A 19,411-nucleotide genomic window follows, 5' to 3' on the forward strand; every position below is an offset into this window, starting at 1 on the left:
TTTTTAGATAAATAGAAATGCTTAATAAATTAGACAAAGGATCTAAATTAACTAGATAAAGGAAAGAGGCATGGACTGAAGAAAATAGTGGAGAATCATGGTTCTATAAATTAAAAGAAAAGAGGAAGTAGAGTGAATTAAAATGTTAGGTAAATAAAGAGAAAAGAACAAGTGGCTCTGTTTTTCATTGTTAACTTAATTTTTATATGTTTTCATTAAAATAAAATTATACCCAGGCATGTGAGATTTGGGGTCATGAGAGTGAGAGAAATAGCCCTGTCCCTCATCAGCTGCAGCACACAGGAGAACAGACCCTGCACACTAGTGGACAACACACTAGAGCTGACACTGTCAGCAGGGTCACAAGTGAGCCGACCCTGAGGGCATGAGAGCAGAAGAGATGATCCCTCCCCTCATGTGGCCCCTACAGTAATCAGGTGATCGGTAAGGCAAAGGGCTTATTCCAAATATTTTGTATTTGTTGAGGTTTTTTTTTGTTACCAAGTATGTGTTCAATTTTGAGAAGATTCCATGAGGTTCTGAGAAGAAGGTATATTCTTTTATGTTTGGATGGAATGTTCTATATGTGTCTTTTAAGTCTATTTAAGTCATAATATCTGTTAGTTCCCTTATCTCTTTGTTAAGTTTCTGTCTGGCAGTCCTGTCCGGTGGTGAGTGAGGAGAGTTGAAGTCTCCCACTATTAATGTGTGGGGTTTGATGTGTGATTTAAGTTTTATTGTTGTTTATTTTACAAATGTGAATGCCCTTGTATTTGGAGCATAGATGTTCATAACTGAGACTTCATCTTGCTGGATTTTTCCTGTGATGAATATGAAATGTCCTTTTCTATCTCTTTTGATTAATTTCAGTTTGGGAATTCTATTTTGTTAGATATTAGGATGCTATACCAACTTGTTTCTTAGGTCCATTTAATTGGAGAACCATTTCCTAACACTTTACTCTAAGTTAATGTCTGTCTTTGGATACAACAAGAGCTTGTAGATACATCAACAGCCTTTGTCGTCTTGGGAGTCCCTTGAACTACCCTAATCAGTCATTTGAAAGGAAGCTTCTCATGCCTGATACTGAAATTTTTGATAATTTATGATCTTTTTGTGGGGAGCATTGTCAGCCTGAGTGACATAGTGTCTTTTAACCTATGTGTATGTAGTATGTAGGCATATGTATATGTGTATATATATATATGTATATATATATACATATGTATATGTGTGTGTGTATGGATTGCATATAATTTTAGGTAAATATAGGATAATATTATTCATAGAAGCTTTATCAAACAACCATGATGTTATTTGTCCCTTTCCTCCCTGTCCTTCTGTATTTACCTCCTTCCTTTGGTAGAGGTTTTTATTTTTTCCATTAATTAGATAATAACCAAAGCTGTATAGATAAGAACTTATGTATTTAATACAACGTGTTACCCCTGAGGCTTTGTTTTTTTTAAAGAGAAAGTTATTCAAGGAAAAAAAAACAGAAAAAATATTTTCCAAATAATGTACAAGTTAAAAACCACTATGTAGAGATGAAGCCACCACTAGCTTTACACCCGAAATAATTACACGGAAACTGTATTCTTTTAAATACTGCCTGGCCCATAGTTTCAGCCTCTTATTGGCTAATTCTCACATCTTCCTTTAACCCATATTTAGTAATCTGTGTAGCACCACGAGGTGTGGCTTACCAGGAGAGATCTTAACCTGCGTCCATCTCGGAGAGGAGAAGCATGGAGACTCACTATGGCGACTCCCTGAAGTGTCTCGCCACTCCTGCTACCCAGCATTCTGTTCTGTCTACTCCACCTACCTAATTTTCTGTCTCTTAAAGGGCCAAGGCAGTTTTCTTTATTAATTAACCAATGAAAGAACATAGACAGATAACTCTCCTCCATCACCACTAGATAAATTTAAATGGGAGAGATGAGAAGATAGCTTTAAAGGGTAAAAACATTCTCATTGCAAGCCTGAGTACTTGAGTTAGGATCCCTGGTACCAACATAAGAAGCCAGTCATAGCTACATTGACTGTAACTCTAGAACTGGAGTGCAGATACAGGCAAGTCAATAGAATAGTCAGCCACTGTACATAAAACAGCAAGTTTCTATTATTATTATTATTATTATTATTATTATTATTATTATTATTATTATATTACTTTAAAAATACCAATCCAAATTCCCCCTCCCTCTATACTCCCTCCCACTTCTCCCCTCCAATCCTAAGAGAGGACAAGGCACCCTGCCCTGTGGAAAGTCCAAGGCCCTCCCCACTACATCTAGGTGAGCAAGGTATACATCCAAAGAGAATAGGATCCCCAAAAAGGCAGTACATGCAGTAGAGACAAATCCCAGTCACTGTCAGTGGCCCCTCAGTCTTTCCCAACTGTCAACCACATTCAGAGGGAATAGTCTGATCCCATGCTCGTTCACTCCCGGTCCACTTGGAGTTGGTAAGCTCCCATTCACTCAGGCAAGCTGTTAGAGTGGGTGCACCCCTCATGGTCTTGACCTCATTGCTCATATTCTCATTCCTTCCACTCTTTAACTGGACCTTGGGAGCTAAGTTCAATGCTCCAATGTGGGTCTCTGCTTCTGTTTCCATTTGTTGTTGGACAAAGGTTCTATGGTGATATTTAAAATAATCATTAGTCTGACTACAAGGCAAGGCCAGTTCAGACACCATCTCCTCTATTGCTTAGGGTCTTAACTGGGGTTATCCTTGTGGATTCAAAGAAAACAGCAAGTTTCTGATTTACAAAAAGACTGTGTTTCAAGGGAATAAAGAAAGAGCAACAAAGAAAAACATCCAGCATCCCCTTCTAGCCTTTGTATTTGATACTCATATATTCAAATGCATGCAACACACACATTGTAAGTTAGAGAATGAAAATAGGATTAAAGGAGATAAAAAGTCAAAATGATAGTAAAATTATAGAATAAAGAATAGAGTCATAATAGAAGGTAAAGAAAAAAATCAATAATGAAAAATTTGAAATCAAAATTTGTAAGCAAAAAGATAAAATCTGTAACGTGAACTAAAAATAGCATAATCTTGAACTCACCAAGGCCATCTGGACTGGGATTGATGGAGCATGTGATCAAACCAGACTCTCTGAACATGGCTGACAAGGAGGGCTGACTGAGAAGCCAAGGACAATGGCACTGGGTTTTGATTCTACTCCATGTACTGGCTTTGTGGGAACCTAGTCTGTTTGGATCCTCACCTTCCTAGACCTGGATGGAGGAGGGAGGTCCTTGAACTTCCCACAGGGCAGGGAACCCTGACTGCTCTTTGGACTGGAGAGGGAGGGGGAGGGGGAATGGGAGGAGGGGGAGGAAAATGGGAGGAGGGGAGGAGGTGAAAATTTGTAATAATAATAATATAATATAATATAATATAATATAATATAATATAATATAATATAATAAAAAACGGCAGAGACAAAGTGGCAATAATGGGGGCAAGAGGTGAAAGAAAGTCGAAATGATGGTAAGTGTTTTGAGCAACTTGTTCCTCAGTCCTCAAAAATTTGTGAATGCCAATTATACACATGAGAGCAGACAATGAGTATAAAGTTGGGATTCTTCATTTCTTATCATTTATGTTGCTGGTATTGAGCCTGTATTAAACAAGTGCCCAATATCTACAAATTTGTCAGCACTTTAGCGTCTTCCCTCCTTTGTATACAAGGGACTTCCACTGGGCACACTTGAATTCACAGTCTTTATGACATGAGCAAATTTTCCTTCCCTTTCTGTGAGTCACACGATTATACGCCTTTGAGAAACATGTTATAGCAAGAGAGGGGCTATTTCCCAAGTATACTAGCAGTGTGGAAGCTCTCTTAGCCCTGAAATAAGCACAGACACGGATAGGTCTTTGTATTTAAACACGCTGTGACTACTAATCACTATGCTCAGAAGGATGCAATAGTGGATTTCAAGTATCCAGATAGCTTCCAAGATCTTTGGCTCTACAGCAGTAAATTAAAGAAGATGGGTGGCTTTGGAGATTGGCCTAACAGCTCTTCAAGCACAAGACAATCATGCTGCAGGGTTATTCTCAGTTGTTGAGGTGTGCTTTACTGCCTAGTACGAGTGTCTAGTCTCCAGCCTCAGCACTCTGCTTTAAGCCTTCTTCCGTCTGTCTTTCATCCTGGGCTTGTGGCTGTACCTTCTTCTCAGTTCCCTTAGGTAGCTCAGTTTCAAACAAGAGTTTTCTTGTCAAGATGGAGCTCATCCACTACCTGTTCTGAGAGTCATGCAGGGTGAAAAATAATTCACCATCACTGCTGATACATACGCTGAAGGAAACTGTTTCAACCAAAACCTACTAGACCGAGGTTTGCCAGGTCTATGCACTTGTCCTGAGAATATGACTACCGGTCCTTTTTCACCAGGGTCCATCTAAAAAACCTTTGTCAACAGAGTTATGCTTCCTTCCCCCAACAAGGAAGCTTTGTGGTTGGAACCATGTTTGCTATGGCTTATTCTTTTCTGTATGCTACCTGCCCTTTTCCTTTGCACATTTTAAGTATTTTATCATTAATTTGCTTATGTCCAAAGTACTTCCTCTCTTTATTTCTTTGGAGTACAAACTACGTTTTTCATATTCTGACTCTTCTTCATTAGGAGGGAGATCCCAATATTCTTTGCTACCCAGATCTTCAATTTTTCTTGAAATGTTTTGCATAATCAATGAATTTTTATTGTATTTTGTTAATTTATAAATGCTTGGATACTTCTTGTTGTCTATTCATTTTTATTACATTTATTGTGTGTATGCCCACACATGTACATATGCCATACCATGCCTGTGAGGACAACTTATGGGATATAGTTGTTTCCTTTCATCATGTGGGTACCAGAGATCAAACTGGGGTTGCCCAGCCTTGGTGGCATCTACCTTTACCTGCTGAGCTATACTGTCAGGCCTCTTTGTCTGTTTTGTTGTTATCTTTTTTGTTGATTTATCATTTAATTTCATTATGATATAAGAACTCCATCGATTTTTTTTTACTTCTTTCATAATTAAGTAATGTGAATGGTTTTTATATCAATCAGTCATCTGGATAATCTCTTTTCTAAAGGCTCTTATGATACTTGTCTACTTTTTATGGGACTGTCATATATTTTCTTTACTGATTTGTAAGAAATTTAAAAATATATACACTAAAATTATCCTTATCATTTGTGTTTATTCCAAAGTCCAAATATTTTCATCCCTTTGTCTTATTTTTATCCAATTGCTGGTGTCACAATCACAGTATTGTTCAATTTACCAATTTCTATCTCTTATAAAAAATTATTTTCTGCATTTTCTTCTTAAAACACAATTTCCTTACTAGTTATGTAATATATTCACACTTTTACATTTTATAAAATATGATTAAACCTCATTCTTATGTGCATGCCCAATTTACCTAAAATTACTAATGAAAAAGTATTTCTCTGCAATTCTCTATGCTCTTTGTCATAAATTATGGATATATATATGAATATACATATCTACTTCTAGACTCTTAATAAGCATGTTTAATTTGTCTATTTTTAATCCATATGTAAAACGTACATTGTCTTGACTTCAACTTTCAGCTAAATGGAATGGATATACTTGTTTGCATTTCTTAAATAAGTAAACCCTTTTTATTCCAAGAAAGGAGGCAGTCATTAAAGATCAAGAATTTGTAGGTAATAGCTCCCTGATCTAGGAAAACAGTATGAAGAAAAAACATAATCTCACACTATCCCTACAAATGAAAGTGAAATTGTTAAATTAGACTTTCTTACCAAGAAGCACAGCACACCACACAAGGGTGATGTCAGAGAACATTAAATAATGATATGAAACATTTCCAATGTTTCATGTTTAATTTGTTTTGATTTCATATTTGTATATTATATTGAAATCATTTACAACTCCCTCCAATTATTCCTGTGAACCCCCACTTCTCAAATCTATGCTCTCCCTTGGTCCCTTTTTGATTTACTGGTTTCTATGGTTACTCCAGGTGATAAATTCACATCTAATGATTCAGAGCTAGTATGCACAAACAAGAGAGAACTGACGGTATTTGTCTTTCTGGCTCTAGGCTACTCATCTCACTCAGTATAATACTCTGTAGTTCCATATATTTACATGTAAATTACATGATTTTGTTTTTGTTTTTCTTTATAGATTCTATTGTCTATATGTACATTTTCATTATCCATTAATCAGTTAAACATTTAGTTTGCTTCTATTTCTTATTTATTGTGAACAGAGTATTAATAAACATGGCTGAGCAAGTCTCTGTGGAGTTAACATTTTTGAGATTCCATTTTTATTGGGGGAGGCAATTTTTTGTTCAGATCCATAGCTCATATAGACTATTTTTAAATAGGTCATTTGTTTGGTTTTTTTTACTCTATTTTTTTAGTTCTTTATATAGTCTGAATATCTATCCACTGTATAGCTGATATCTTTTTGAAAATTGTTCATGCTGATTTCCAAAGAATGCAGACCAGTTTGCATTCCCACCAACAGTACATGAGGGTTCCCTTTCACACACATCCTCATGAGCATTTTTGTCATGTGTTTTATTGATCTTAGCCATCATGACTAGAGTAAATGAAATCTCAAAATAGTTTTAATTTGTGTTTTTCAAATGATGAAGAGCAATGAATTTTTTTGAGATAGCTGTTTTTAAATTCTTTTGAGAACTCTCTGTTCAGACCCATAGGCCATTTTTAATTGAGTCATTTGTTTTCTTTGTGCTTTTTATAAATTATGGATATTAATACTCTGATAGTCATGTATCTGACAAAGATTATCTCTCAGTCTGTGGGCTTCCTCTTCACTTGGTTGTTTCCTCAGCTGTATAGAAGGGTTTTAGTTTTATAAGGTCTCACTTGCCAACTATTGTCCTTCATTTCTAGGGAAAAGATTCTTATTTGGAAACTCTTTTCCTACATCTATATCTTGTAAGGTATTGGCTATGTTTTCTTCTAGAAGTTTTAGTATTTTGCACTGAGATCTTTGATCACTTTGGAGTTGGTTTTTGTGCAGAGTGATAGTTTTAGGTTTAATTTTATTCTTTTGCATGTGGACATCCAGTTTTCCCAGCATTATTTGTTGAAGATGTAGTCTTGCCTCCAATGTGTGTTTTTGGCATCTTTGTCAAATATCAGATGTCAGTAGTGATGTGTATTCATGGTTGTGTCTTTTAGTTTGTTCCATTGGTTTTGTATGATCCTTTTTGTGTCAGTATCATATTTGTTTTATTACTATATTTCTGTAATATATTTTGGAATCCATAAAGGGAATCATTTTTAGCATTGTTTTTCCCTCCTCAGGATTTTTTGGCTATCTGGGGTCTTTTGTGGTTCCATACGATATTTGGATTTTTTCTGTTTTTTGTAAAGAATTTTGTGAAGCTTTTGCTTTTGGGATTACATTGATTCAGTAAATTGCCTTTGGTAGAATAATCATTTCCACAATATTAGTTCTACTAGCCCATGAGTGTGGGGGTACTTTCCATTTTCTAATCTCTTCTTTGAATTCTTTCTTGCAAATTTCCTGAATTTCTTGATATTTCTAGACCTTTTGTTGTGGAATTCTTGGGATCTCTTATTGTAATATTGTATTATCTGCAGGCTTCAAACTAAAACTAACCAAAAGACATAAAATGGGGCACTTCATCCTAATCAAGAGAACAGTCAACCAAGATATTGCAATCCTAAACATAAATATATAAAACTCTGATGAATCCAATTTCATGAAATGTATGTTACTGATATTAAAAGTATAGATTAAATCTTAAATACAACTCAATACTCCACTCTCCTCAATATATAGGTCACTTGGACCAAAAGTAAACAGAGAAATTTCAAGATTAAATGGCATTATACATTAAATTGACCTATAGATAACTACAGAGCATTTTATTCCAACACCAAAGACCATACATTCTTCTCAACAGCCCATGGAAACTTCTCTAAAATAGACTGCATATAAGAACACAAAGCAAACCATTAGAAATTCATAAAAACTTAAATGACTCTTTTCATTCCATCTTACCCCCAGTGCAATAAACTTAAAACAACAGCAAATTAATTTCCTGTCATTCTGCAAACTTATGGAGATAAATGACATATTACCAAATGATGAATGTGTCAAGGAAAAAAATCAAGAACACAAAGAAAGCAGTGTTAAGAGGAAAGAAAAAAATTCAAAAATTTCAGGAACTAAATGAAAATTAAAACACAACACAATACTTCTGGGGCACATTAAAAACAGTTCCCAGAGAAAGGTTTGTAGCTCTAAGTTCTTATATTTAAAAAATTCAGAAAGAGCACAAATAAATAAATTTATTTTGAATATTCAAATTTCATTAACAGCAATTAATTTAAAAAGAGGCCATAAATTTGAAAGAGAACAAAGAAGGCTATATGGGAGGATTTGGAGGGAGGAAGTGGAAGGGAGAAATAATGTAATCATATTTAATCTTAAAAAAGAAAAGAAAAAATGAAAAATAAAACCAAATGATAATCCTAACAAAAGCAACATATAGACTCAAGGCATTCTCCATCAAAATTCCAATGTAATTCTTCATGCAGATTGTAAAAAAAAAATCTTAAATTTCATATGTACACACCAAATACCCAGGATATTCGAAATATTTTTCAACAAGAACAAAAATATACTGCTGTAGATTTGAAATCCCAGATTTCAAATTATACTTTAGAGTTACAGTAATGGAAACATCATGGTACTGACATAAAACTAGACTCATTGATGAGTATAACAGAATTGAAGCCCAACATATGATTCAACACTATTACAACAACCTGGTTATTTACAAAAAGACGAAAAATATATATTGTAGAAAACCCGGCATCTTAAACACATTGATTTGATCAAATTGGACAACTACATGTGAAGAGTGAAAATATATATTTTTATCTCTCAGCCCACACAGACTTCAATTCCACATGGATCAAAGATCTCATGCACTAAATGTACGAGAAGAGAACGTAGGGAATATGCTTAAATGCATTGACACAGGAAAGGACTTTCTGAGAAAGACCTCCCATAGTGTAGTCATTAAGACTAGAAATTAATAAATGAGAACTGATGAAACAAAAGTCATCATCACTAGAGTGAAGAAGTAGGAAAGAGGATTAATGCATCTCTCATAATCCCTGGAGAAGCGTCTGTTTGCATTAGGTGATTATTAACACAGTGACCCACAACTAGCCAAGGTGGAGAGAATAAGAGACTGCAGAATGCCATCTTAATGGAACACACACACTGAAACCCCCCAACTGAGGCTCAGATGCCATTTCAGAAAAGGGTTATAAAGAGTGTAAATGACACCTTGAGAGACAAGAAATGATTCTTCATGGCTTACAGCGATGTGTTTGTGATCAAATTGACAAGTGATGGAGTACCTTAGTTAGCAATTGATGATGACTTGAATAAACCTAGAAGTCACTTGAGGAAAAAAATGTTAATTGCAAAATTCCCTAAATCAAATTGAGCTGTTGCATGTTTATGGAGGAATGTCTTAATTATTAGTTAAGAGGGCCCAGCCCACTATGGGCAGTCCATACCCTGGGAAGGTGGTCCTGGGCTGTCTATGGAAGAAGCTAGCATAATCCTGCATTCTCCATGCAACAGCATTCTCCCACGATTTCTGTTGTACTTCTATTGCTGTGGGTGAGTTTCCTGGTTAGAAATAATGCTGTGTAGAACATGGATGCATGGAGAATTACAGTTATGGACACAGAATCATAATGCAGGTAGCTGGCAACTTTGTTTAAGAATTTATATAGAAGTCTGACATCCAAAGAATAGGTGGTCACATCCATCAGGAAGGAAGGTATAGATTTCCAGAAGAGGCCAGCTAGACTTTTCCTATGAGTCATAAACTATATTTGAAGGAGACTGTGTGCCACTCAGAAGTTGCTAGCCATCTTCCACATATGTGAAAGCCCATGGTGATTCTCCCATCTACGTGTGCTCAGAAGACTCCATCAATCAAGTCCACAATGCCAAGAAGGCATAAACTTCAAAAAATTGGGAAAACAATACAATCTTTGAATGAGCTGGTGTTTTCAACAAATGTCTCTTCAAAGAAGATGTACACATGGCAACAAAGAAAATAAGCACATGGAAAGACATTCATTATTAGTCAGTAGAAAATGCAAATGAAACAAGAAAAAAACAGCACTTTACACACAATAGAATTCTTATAATCAAAGAAGAGGGGGGAACTGATTTTGGAAATAATGTTGAAAAACTGCAACTCCCATACATTGTCTTTCTGAGTATAAAATTGGGTAGCCACTTTGGATGACAGCCTGGTATTTACTTAAAATAATGGGGTTAGCAGGTCCATATAAGTTGGCAATTTCATTAAAAAAAACATATACTTAAAACAACTTAATTGAAAGCAAACAATTAATTAAAATTGGTGACACTGGACCCACTAAACACCACAGGCTAACAAATAAAAAATGCTCTGTACCAGGAATAGCTTTTGGGAAAAAAAAAAAAAGTGACTGAGGTCACATCAACCTTTAAACATTGCCAGTGTTACTGGTTACCCTATACAACCTGCTTAAAACCCTGTTGCTGAACATATTCACCATTCTTCCTCCTCCAGGCTCAGATATCATTGAGAAATAAATACAAGGCTAAAAAATGACAATATCAGTGGTCTTATGTGAATCCAAGTAAACCTGTGTCTTCAGGATATAGTCGTCAAACAGCTGTACATATGAATTCACAGCAGTTTGATACCATGTACAAAACTTTGCAAGTCCAGTCCAGACTGAATTCCACCATACAGAGAGGAGCTGGGCATGAAATCAACCCTGTAACTAACATCATTAGCAATTGTTAGCTTCTAGGAGAACAAGGATTGCTTTTCCTTAAGAGTTAAGGTCTTGATAAATTGATCACACTCCATTGGATGCCCACACATTGAAGAACACTTAGGCAACACAAATTTACCTTAATGGGAAATGAGAAACATAAATTTGGGTGGGTAGGGAAGGGTGGGGCGGATCTAGGGAGAGCTGCAACACATATCAGACAAGTGATTGAAACATATATGAAATTCTTAAAAGAACTCCCACTCCCCAAGTCTTCAGTCTTCATACAGCCTTTTCTTCCCTCTGACGCCACACAAACCACGCCTCCACTGTCTCTGTTTCTCTCTGTGTTCTTATCTTCCAAACTCCCACAAAAATGGCCACTAAGGGCCAAAGAAACAGATCGGCGTTTAAGAGCACTTGCTTATTGGCTAACTCTCACAGCTGTTCATCCAGAGGACCAGGATTCAATTACCAACACCCACACTGTGAAGAGAACTCTGATGGTCTCTTCTGGCCTCTGCCCTCACTTGTATGCTTGTAGAGTATATGCATACACTCAGGCACACACATAGTAGACTAGACACTTCTATTCAATTATAATAAAGACAACCATCCAAAGACATGCTCACAAGCCATCTAGACCTTGACAATTTCTCAATTGAGACCTTCCTCTTAGATGATATCAAGTTTGTGTCAAATAGGGAGAAAAAGCTCTCGAGGACAGCCAGTAACAAGTTGTTTGAAAGACCATTGGGTTCCTATTTACCATTTCACTCAATTTCAGCTTCCTTGGAGTTATGACTCATTCCAGACTGAAGAGAAAGGGTAGCAGACATATTAGAACTGTCCTCTGCCTTCTGAGTCTCCGAGCTTCACAGTGTCTCTGGCTTTTTGTGCTTTGCTCTATTGCTCTGTCTCAGACAATGTAGTCCGAATATAATTCCTGATTCATTATTTCTGTCCTTTTGGGGCAGAAAAGGAACATGAATAGCATATTCAATTATCTTTTGATGCTATTTCTGAAAAGTAAATTAACATTTTGTTTTAAGAACTAATGTATCATTTTAATACCAGTACATATTGTATGTTAGAGCCTACTCTCCTCATGCAGCCATGTTCTTTCTTTTCTTGCCCAGCATTCTTTCAGTAGTCCCATTTGTCCCTCTACTTCCATGTCACATAATTTACATATATATAATTGTATGTATCTATATAAAATCTATGTCTCACAAATAATATAAAACATTTTATTTATCTTTCTGAGGCACACTTAATGCATTTAATATGACTATCTTCAATTTCATACATTTTCCTGCAAGTGATATTATTTCACTCTTATTTATGCCCAAAAGTAATTTGCTTGTTAATACACACACACACACACACACACATATATATATATATATATATATATATATATATATATATTATTTTTAAATTGTCTTTTAAATTTTATTTATTTTATATATGTGAGTATTTTGCTTGCATGTATGTAATAATCATGTGTATTTTGGAAGTGCACTTATAGATGATTGTGAGTCATGGTGTAGAAACTGGGAAAAGAACCTGGGTCCTCTGCAAAAACAAGTGCTCTTAACAGCTTAACAAACTCTGTTGTTACACATTCAGGTTACTTCCATAGTTTAGTTATTGCAAATAAAGTTACAATAAGCATCAGTTGAAATATGATACAATACAATGATACAATAGCTTGAATAGTTTTGAGTGCACATCTAGGAGTCATATGGAGGCCCTATTTTTAATTTTTTGAGAAATCTCCATGCTGACTCCCATAGTGGCTGAATTTATTTACATGCCCACTAGCAGGTAATAAAGATTTTCTTTGATATGTATCCTTGGAAACACTTATTGTTATTTGAATTCTTAATTCTTAATCATTGCCATTCTCACTGTAGATAGAATCTCAGTGTAGCTATATTAGTTATGTCAGAGCTTTTGAAATATGTGCTTTGGTCGTATTCTTCTCCCTCACGACCTCTTTCTAAATCCACTTTGACTTCCCTACCCAACCAACGTTGTGTCCTGTAGCTAGGCTAACTTTGTGCACCTCAAATATTCTTGAATGTGTGGTCTACCACCTGAGCATGGCTGACTCCCAGGGAGGTACACTTTTAGAGAAAACTATCTCCCCCTCTCCCAACAACTAACACCTGGCAATAATTCCATGGCTAAAGATGGGATCTCATGCCCAATTTTCATCTCCATTCTAGGATTTGTTTCACTCTGGCCTTGCATAGGTTTTGTACATGGTACTGCATCACCCCCCTCATATCCAGAAGGCACAACTCTTTTGTAGAAATCCAATATCTCTGATACTTACACTCTTTTAGACCAGTCTTCCACAATGTAGTTTTGACTTGAATTTCAGACGTCAAAGCTGAGTGCTAGAAAAAGCCTTAGTTCCAATATCCAGGAGGATAACTATATGGTTTTTTTGGGGGGGAGGGAGTTCACCTTCCTATTTAGCTTCTCTAGGATCATGAATTATAGGCTCAATGTCCTTCATTTATAGCTAGAATCCACTAATGAGTGAGTACATACCATATTCATCTTTTTGGGTCTGGGTTACCTCACTCAGGATAGTGTTCGCTATTTCCATCCATTTGCATGCAAAATTCAAGATGTCATTGTTTTTTACCGCTGAGTAGTACTCTAATGCGTATATATTCCACACTTTCTTTATCCATTCTTCCATCGAGGGACATCTAGGTTGTTTCCAGGTTCTGGCTATTACAAATAATGCTGCTATGAACATAGTTGGACAAATGCTTTTGTAGTATGATAGGGCATCTCTTGGGTATACTTCCAGGAGTGGTATTGCTGGATCCTGAGGTAGGGTAATCCCAAATTTCCCGAGAAACCACCACACTGATTTCCAAAGTGGTTGCACAAGTTTGCATTCCCACCAGCAATGGATGAGTGTTCCCTTTACTCCACATCCTCTCCAGCAAGGTTATCATTAGTGTTTTTGATTTTAGCCATTCTGACAGGTGTAAGATGGTATCTCAAAGTTGTTTTGATTTGCATTTCCCTGATGGCTAAGGAGGTTGAGCATGACCTTAAATGTCTTTTGGCCATATGAACTTCTTCTGTTGAGAATTCTCTGTTCAGATCAGTACCCGATTTTTTAATTGGGTTAATTAGCATTTTAAAGTCTAGTTTCTTGAGTTCTTTATATATTTTGGAGATCAGACCTTTGTCTGTTGCGGGGTTGGTGAAGATCTTCTCCCATTCAGTAGGTTGCCTTTTTATCTTAATGACAGTGTCCTGTGCTTTACAGAAGCTTCTCAGTTTTAGGAGGTCCCATTTCCAGGCAAAAATGGAGAGCTTGTGGGTGGGGGTGGGATGGAGGTAAGGGGAGATGGGGAGAGAGAAGTGAGAAGGAGAGGATGGGACAGTTGGGATGGAGGAGGAGTGGATATGGGAGCAGGGAAGTAATATCTTAATTAAGGGAGCCGTTTGAGGGTTGGCAAGAGACTGGACTCTAGAAGGGTTCCCAGGTGTCCAAGGAGATGTCCCCAGCTTGTTCCTTGAGCAGCTGAGGAGAGGGCACCTGAACTGACCCTATCCTATAGCCACTCTGACGAATATCTTGCCTATCATCATAGAACCTTTGTCTGGCGATGGATGGAGATAGAGACAGACACCCACATTGGAGCACTTGACTGAGCTCCCAAGGTCCAAATGAGGAGCAGAAGGAGAGAGAACATGAGCAAGGAAGTCAGGGCCGCGAGGGGTGTGCCCACCCACTGTGATGGTGGGGCCGATCTAATGGGAACTCACCAAGGCCAGCTGGACTGGGTCTGATGGAGCATGTGATCAAACCGGACTCTCTGAACGTGGCTTACATGGAGGGCTGACTGAGAAGCCAAGGACAATGGCACTAGGTTTTGATTCTACTCCATGTACTGGCTTTGTGGGATCCTAGTATGTTTGGATGCTCACCTTCCTAGACCTGGATGAAGGGGGGAGGACCTTGGACTTCCTACAGGGCAGGGAACCCTGACTGCTCTTTGGACTGAAGAGGGAGGGGAAGGGGAGATGGAGGGAGGGGGAGGGAAATGGGAGGAGGGGAGGAGGTGAAAATTTTTAATAATAATAATAATAATAATAATTTAAAAATAGAAAGAAGTTTTAGCAGTTAAGAGCACTTACTGCTCTTGCAGAGAACTGGGGTACAGTTCCAAACATCTACATGGAAACCCACAACCTTCTGTAACTCCTATTCCAAAGGAAACATTGCTCATTTCTGACATTCTTGGGCACCAGGCACATACAAGGTACATATACATACATGCAGGCAAATACTCAAAAACATAAGATAAATCTTTACTAAAAATAGATCAAAAGGGGCTGAACAAACATGACCTCTGGAAAAAAGTTACCAAAATCCCACATGCATGCACACAAAGTTCTCCACATAACCAGAAGATCCTTGCAGAATATGTCTTTATTGAGAATTACATAAATACATGTGTATTTTGAACAAGTCTACCAAAATTCTATACCTTCCGATCTCTCCATCTCTCCACTAACATTATTCCCTCCCAATCCCATGTGTTCTCTTCTTTAAAAAAATGGAATCCATTAGGTGATGTCAGTATGTGCATGTGTAGCAGGTTACCTGCTAGAACAATAGCAGCCTCTTGGGGGCCTGATCCCCAAAGAAAATTGCATTCCCACTCCCAGAACCATTAACTGCCAATAGCTCCTCAGCTAGTAATAGGACTTCTTGACCTCATCTGCCTCCATGCTGGGATTTTCCAGGATCGATCTTGTGTAAATTACCATAGTTGCTGTCATTTCATATATGTAACTGCCTTGCTGTGTCCAGAAAGCACTGTTTTGCTATAGTCAGTCATTCATCACCCAGTCATCCGATACCCAGGAAATCTTAGCTATTTCGCCTTCCTGGGGCCCTCCATGTGTGTCCATTTTAGAGTCCTCCCTTTTAAATAACTTCTCTGGGGTTGTAGACTGTAGCCTGGTTATCATTTATGTTATGTCTAATATCCACTTATGAGTGAGTACATACCACATTTGTCTTTCTGGGCTTGGTTTTCTCACTCAGGACGGTTTTTTTCTAGTTCCATCCATTTGCCCGCCACTTTCATGATGTCATTTTACCCCATTTAATAATACTCCATTGTGTAAATCGACAACATTTCCTTTGTCAGTTCTTCAGTTTACAGGTATCTAGATTGTTTCCTGGTTCTGAATATTATGAATAATGCTGCTATGAACATAGTTGAGTCCTTGTGGCATGATTATGCTTCCTTCAGGTATTATTCCCAAGAGTGGTATCTTGAGGTAGATTGATCCCCAATATTCTGAGAAACCACCATAGTGATTTCCAAAGTGGCTGTACAAGTTTGCACTCACACCAGCAATGGAGGAGTGCTACCCTTACTCCATATCCTCTAGAGCATAAGCTACCATCAATGCTTTTGATCTTGGTCATTCTGACAGGTGTAAAATGGTTCCTTGGAGATGTTTTAGTTTGCATTTCCCTGATGGTTAAGGGTGTTTTGAATTTCTTAAATGTCTTTCAGTCAATTGAATTTCTTCTCTTGAGAACTGTCTTTTGTACCCCATTTTTTAACTGGATTACTTGGTACTTTGATGTCTAGTTTTTTGAGTTCTTTACATATTTTGGAGATCAGCCCTCTGACAGATGATGTGGGATTGGTGAAGATCTTTTCCCATTCTGTGGGCTGCCATTTTGTCTTACTCACAGTGTCTTTTGCCTTACAGTCACTTCTCAGTTTCAGGAGGTCTCATTTTTTTAATTGTTGCTCTCACTGTCTGTGCTATTGGTGTTAAATTTATTTAGGAAGTGGTCTCCTGTGCCAATGTGTTCAAGGCTATTTTCCACTTTCTCTTCTATCAGCTTCAGTGTAACAGGGTTTCTGTTTAGGTCTTTGATCCATTTGGACTTGAGTTTTGTATAGAAAAATAGATATGAATCTATTTGCATTCTTCTACATGTCGATAGCCAGTTACACCAGTACCAATTGTTGAATATGCTTTCCTTTTTCCATTGTACAATTTTAACTTCTTTCTCAAAAATCAGGTGCTCATGGCTGTATGGATTAATATCAGGGGCTTCAATTCAATTTCATTGATCCATGTGTCTGTTTTTACCAAGCTGTTTTTGTTACTATAACAGTGTAGTATATCAAGTCAGAGATGGTGATAACCCTGGAAGTTCCTTTATTGTACAGGATTTCTTTGGCTATCCTGGATTTTTTGTTTTTCCATATAAAGTTGAGTATATTTCTTTCCATGTCTGTGAAGAATTTGCTGGTATTTTGATGGGGATTGCATTGAATCTGTAGACTGCTATTGGTAAGATTACCCTTATTACTATGTTGATCCTACCTGTCTAAGAGCATGGGTAGTCTACCATTTTCTGACATCTTCTTTGATTTCTTCCTTCAAAGACTTAAACTTATTGTCATATAGGTCTTTCATTTGTTTGGTTAGAGTTACCCCAAGATATTTTATGTTCTTTGTTGCAATTGTAAAGGGTGATGTTTCTCTAATTTCTTTCTCAGCCTGTTTATCGTTTGTATATAAGGGGGATATTTTTTAAATTAATCTTGTATCCTGCCACATTGCTGAAGATGTTTTTGTCAATTGTAGCAGTTTCATGGTAGAATTTTTTAGGTGACTTATATATACTATCATATCATCAGCAAATAGCAAAAGTATGACTTCTTCCTTTCCAATTTGTATCCTTTTGTCCTCATTTAGTTGTCTAATTTCTCTAGTTAGACTTCATGTACTGTATTCAATAGGTGTGGGAGAGAGTGGATAACCTTGATTTGTTCCTGAGTTTAGTGAAATCGCTTTGAGTTTCTCTCCATTTAATTTGATGTTGGCGTTTGGCTTGCTGTAAATTGCTTTTATGATGTTTGAATATGTCCCTTGTATACCTGACCTCTCCAAGACCTTTATCATGAGTGGGTGTTGTATTTTGTAGAAGGCTTTTTCAGCTTTTACTGAGATGATAATTTAGTTTTTTTCTTAAGTTCATTTATATGGTGAATTTCACTGACAGATTTTCATATGCTGGACCATCCCTGCATTTCTAGGCTGAAGCCTACTTGAACATGGTAGATAATTTTTTATGTGTCTCTTGGTTTCAGTTTTACTGTATGTTATTGAGTATTTTTTGCATTAGTGTTCATGAGAAGACACTGGCCTGAAATTCCCTTTCTTAGTAGCATCTTTGTGTGGCTTGGGTTTCAGGGTAACTATAGCTCCATAAAATGACTTTGGCAATGTTTCTTCTACTTCTGCTGTGTGGAACAATTTGAGAAATATTGGTATTAGCTCTTCTTTGATATTCTGGTAGAATTCTGCACTGAAACTGTCTGTTTCTTTTACATATGAGGGTGCCCTTGTATTGAGTGCATAAATGTTCAGAAGTGAGGCTTCATCTTGATGGATTTTTCCTGTGATGAATATGAAATGTCATTCTCCATCTCTTTTTATTAATTTTAGTTTGAAGTTTATTTTGTTAGATATTAGGGTAGCTATACCTCCTTGTTTCTTCACAGTATTTATAAATTTTTGGATATATGTGGTTTCAAGACTGACTATTGGGCATTGGATAACCAGTTGCTGTGTTCTTCCCTGTAGTTACCAATAATTCTTTATTGAGGGTTTGTGGTCCCATGGAATTACCACTTTCAGTATTAGGATTCTGTTGGTGCTGTTCTTGTTCAGGTCTTGTTTAGGCAGTCATTTTTAATGAGATTTCATAAGTGTAGATTTTCTAAAATTTCTTTGAGACAAAAATCTCATAGCAAACTTCCTATTCCCCTATTTTCTACAAACTTCTACTCCTTCTTACATTATGATCCCTGATCTTTAGATGCAGGAATTTTATGGTATATATTTCAGTTGGAGCTGGACACTGTCATTTGTTGACTGCATTTTTGATTAGTTGTGGTTTTCTGTAACTGTCTCCATGTGTTGCAAGTAGACATTTCTCTGTTGAGTGGTAAAACTCATACTTATCTGTGTGTATAAGCATGAATGTTTATAATATAGTTAGGAATTACATTGGTTTAGAAAAACAGCAGTTGTAAGTTCTCCACCAAGATCCATAATTTTACTAGTCTTAGATAGTTAGGCAGGTTCCTAGTATCAGGGATAAATTGCCTCTTGTTAAGCAGACCTTAAGTCAATTGAGGAACTGCTGACTACCATGAAGGAGTGTGGGCCATTTTTGCACCTTTAGGTATATCTTGTACTGCTAGTTATCATTTTATTTCATATACATCATAGTTAGGTAGGATTTTAGTTGCTACCCTCCCTTAGAAGTTTCAGCTAGGTACCCCAGAAAAGCAAATGACATATGTTCTCTCTCATTTGTAGTTCTGAGATACAAATCCTCAGATCTGACTATACTTTTCTATTTCTGTTAGGTTTTCATCTGCTTTGCTTATTTGAGTGATCCTGGATTCATAAAAAAAATTTAGCAGTGTTTCCTAAAT

This window comes from Arvicola amphibius, chromosome X, assembly GCF_903992535.2.
Source record: "Arvicola amphibius chromosome X, mArvAmp1.2, whole genome shotgun sequence".
Taxonomy (NCBI): Eukaryota; Metazoa; Chordata; class Mammalia; order Rodentia; family Cricetidae; genus Arvicola; species Arvicola amphibius.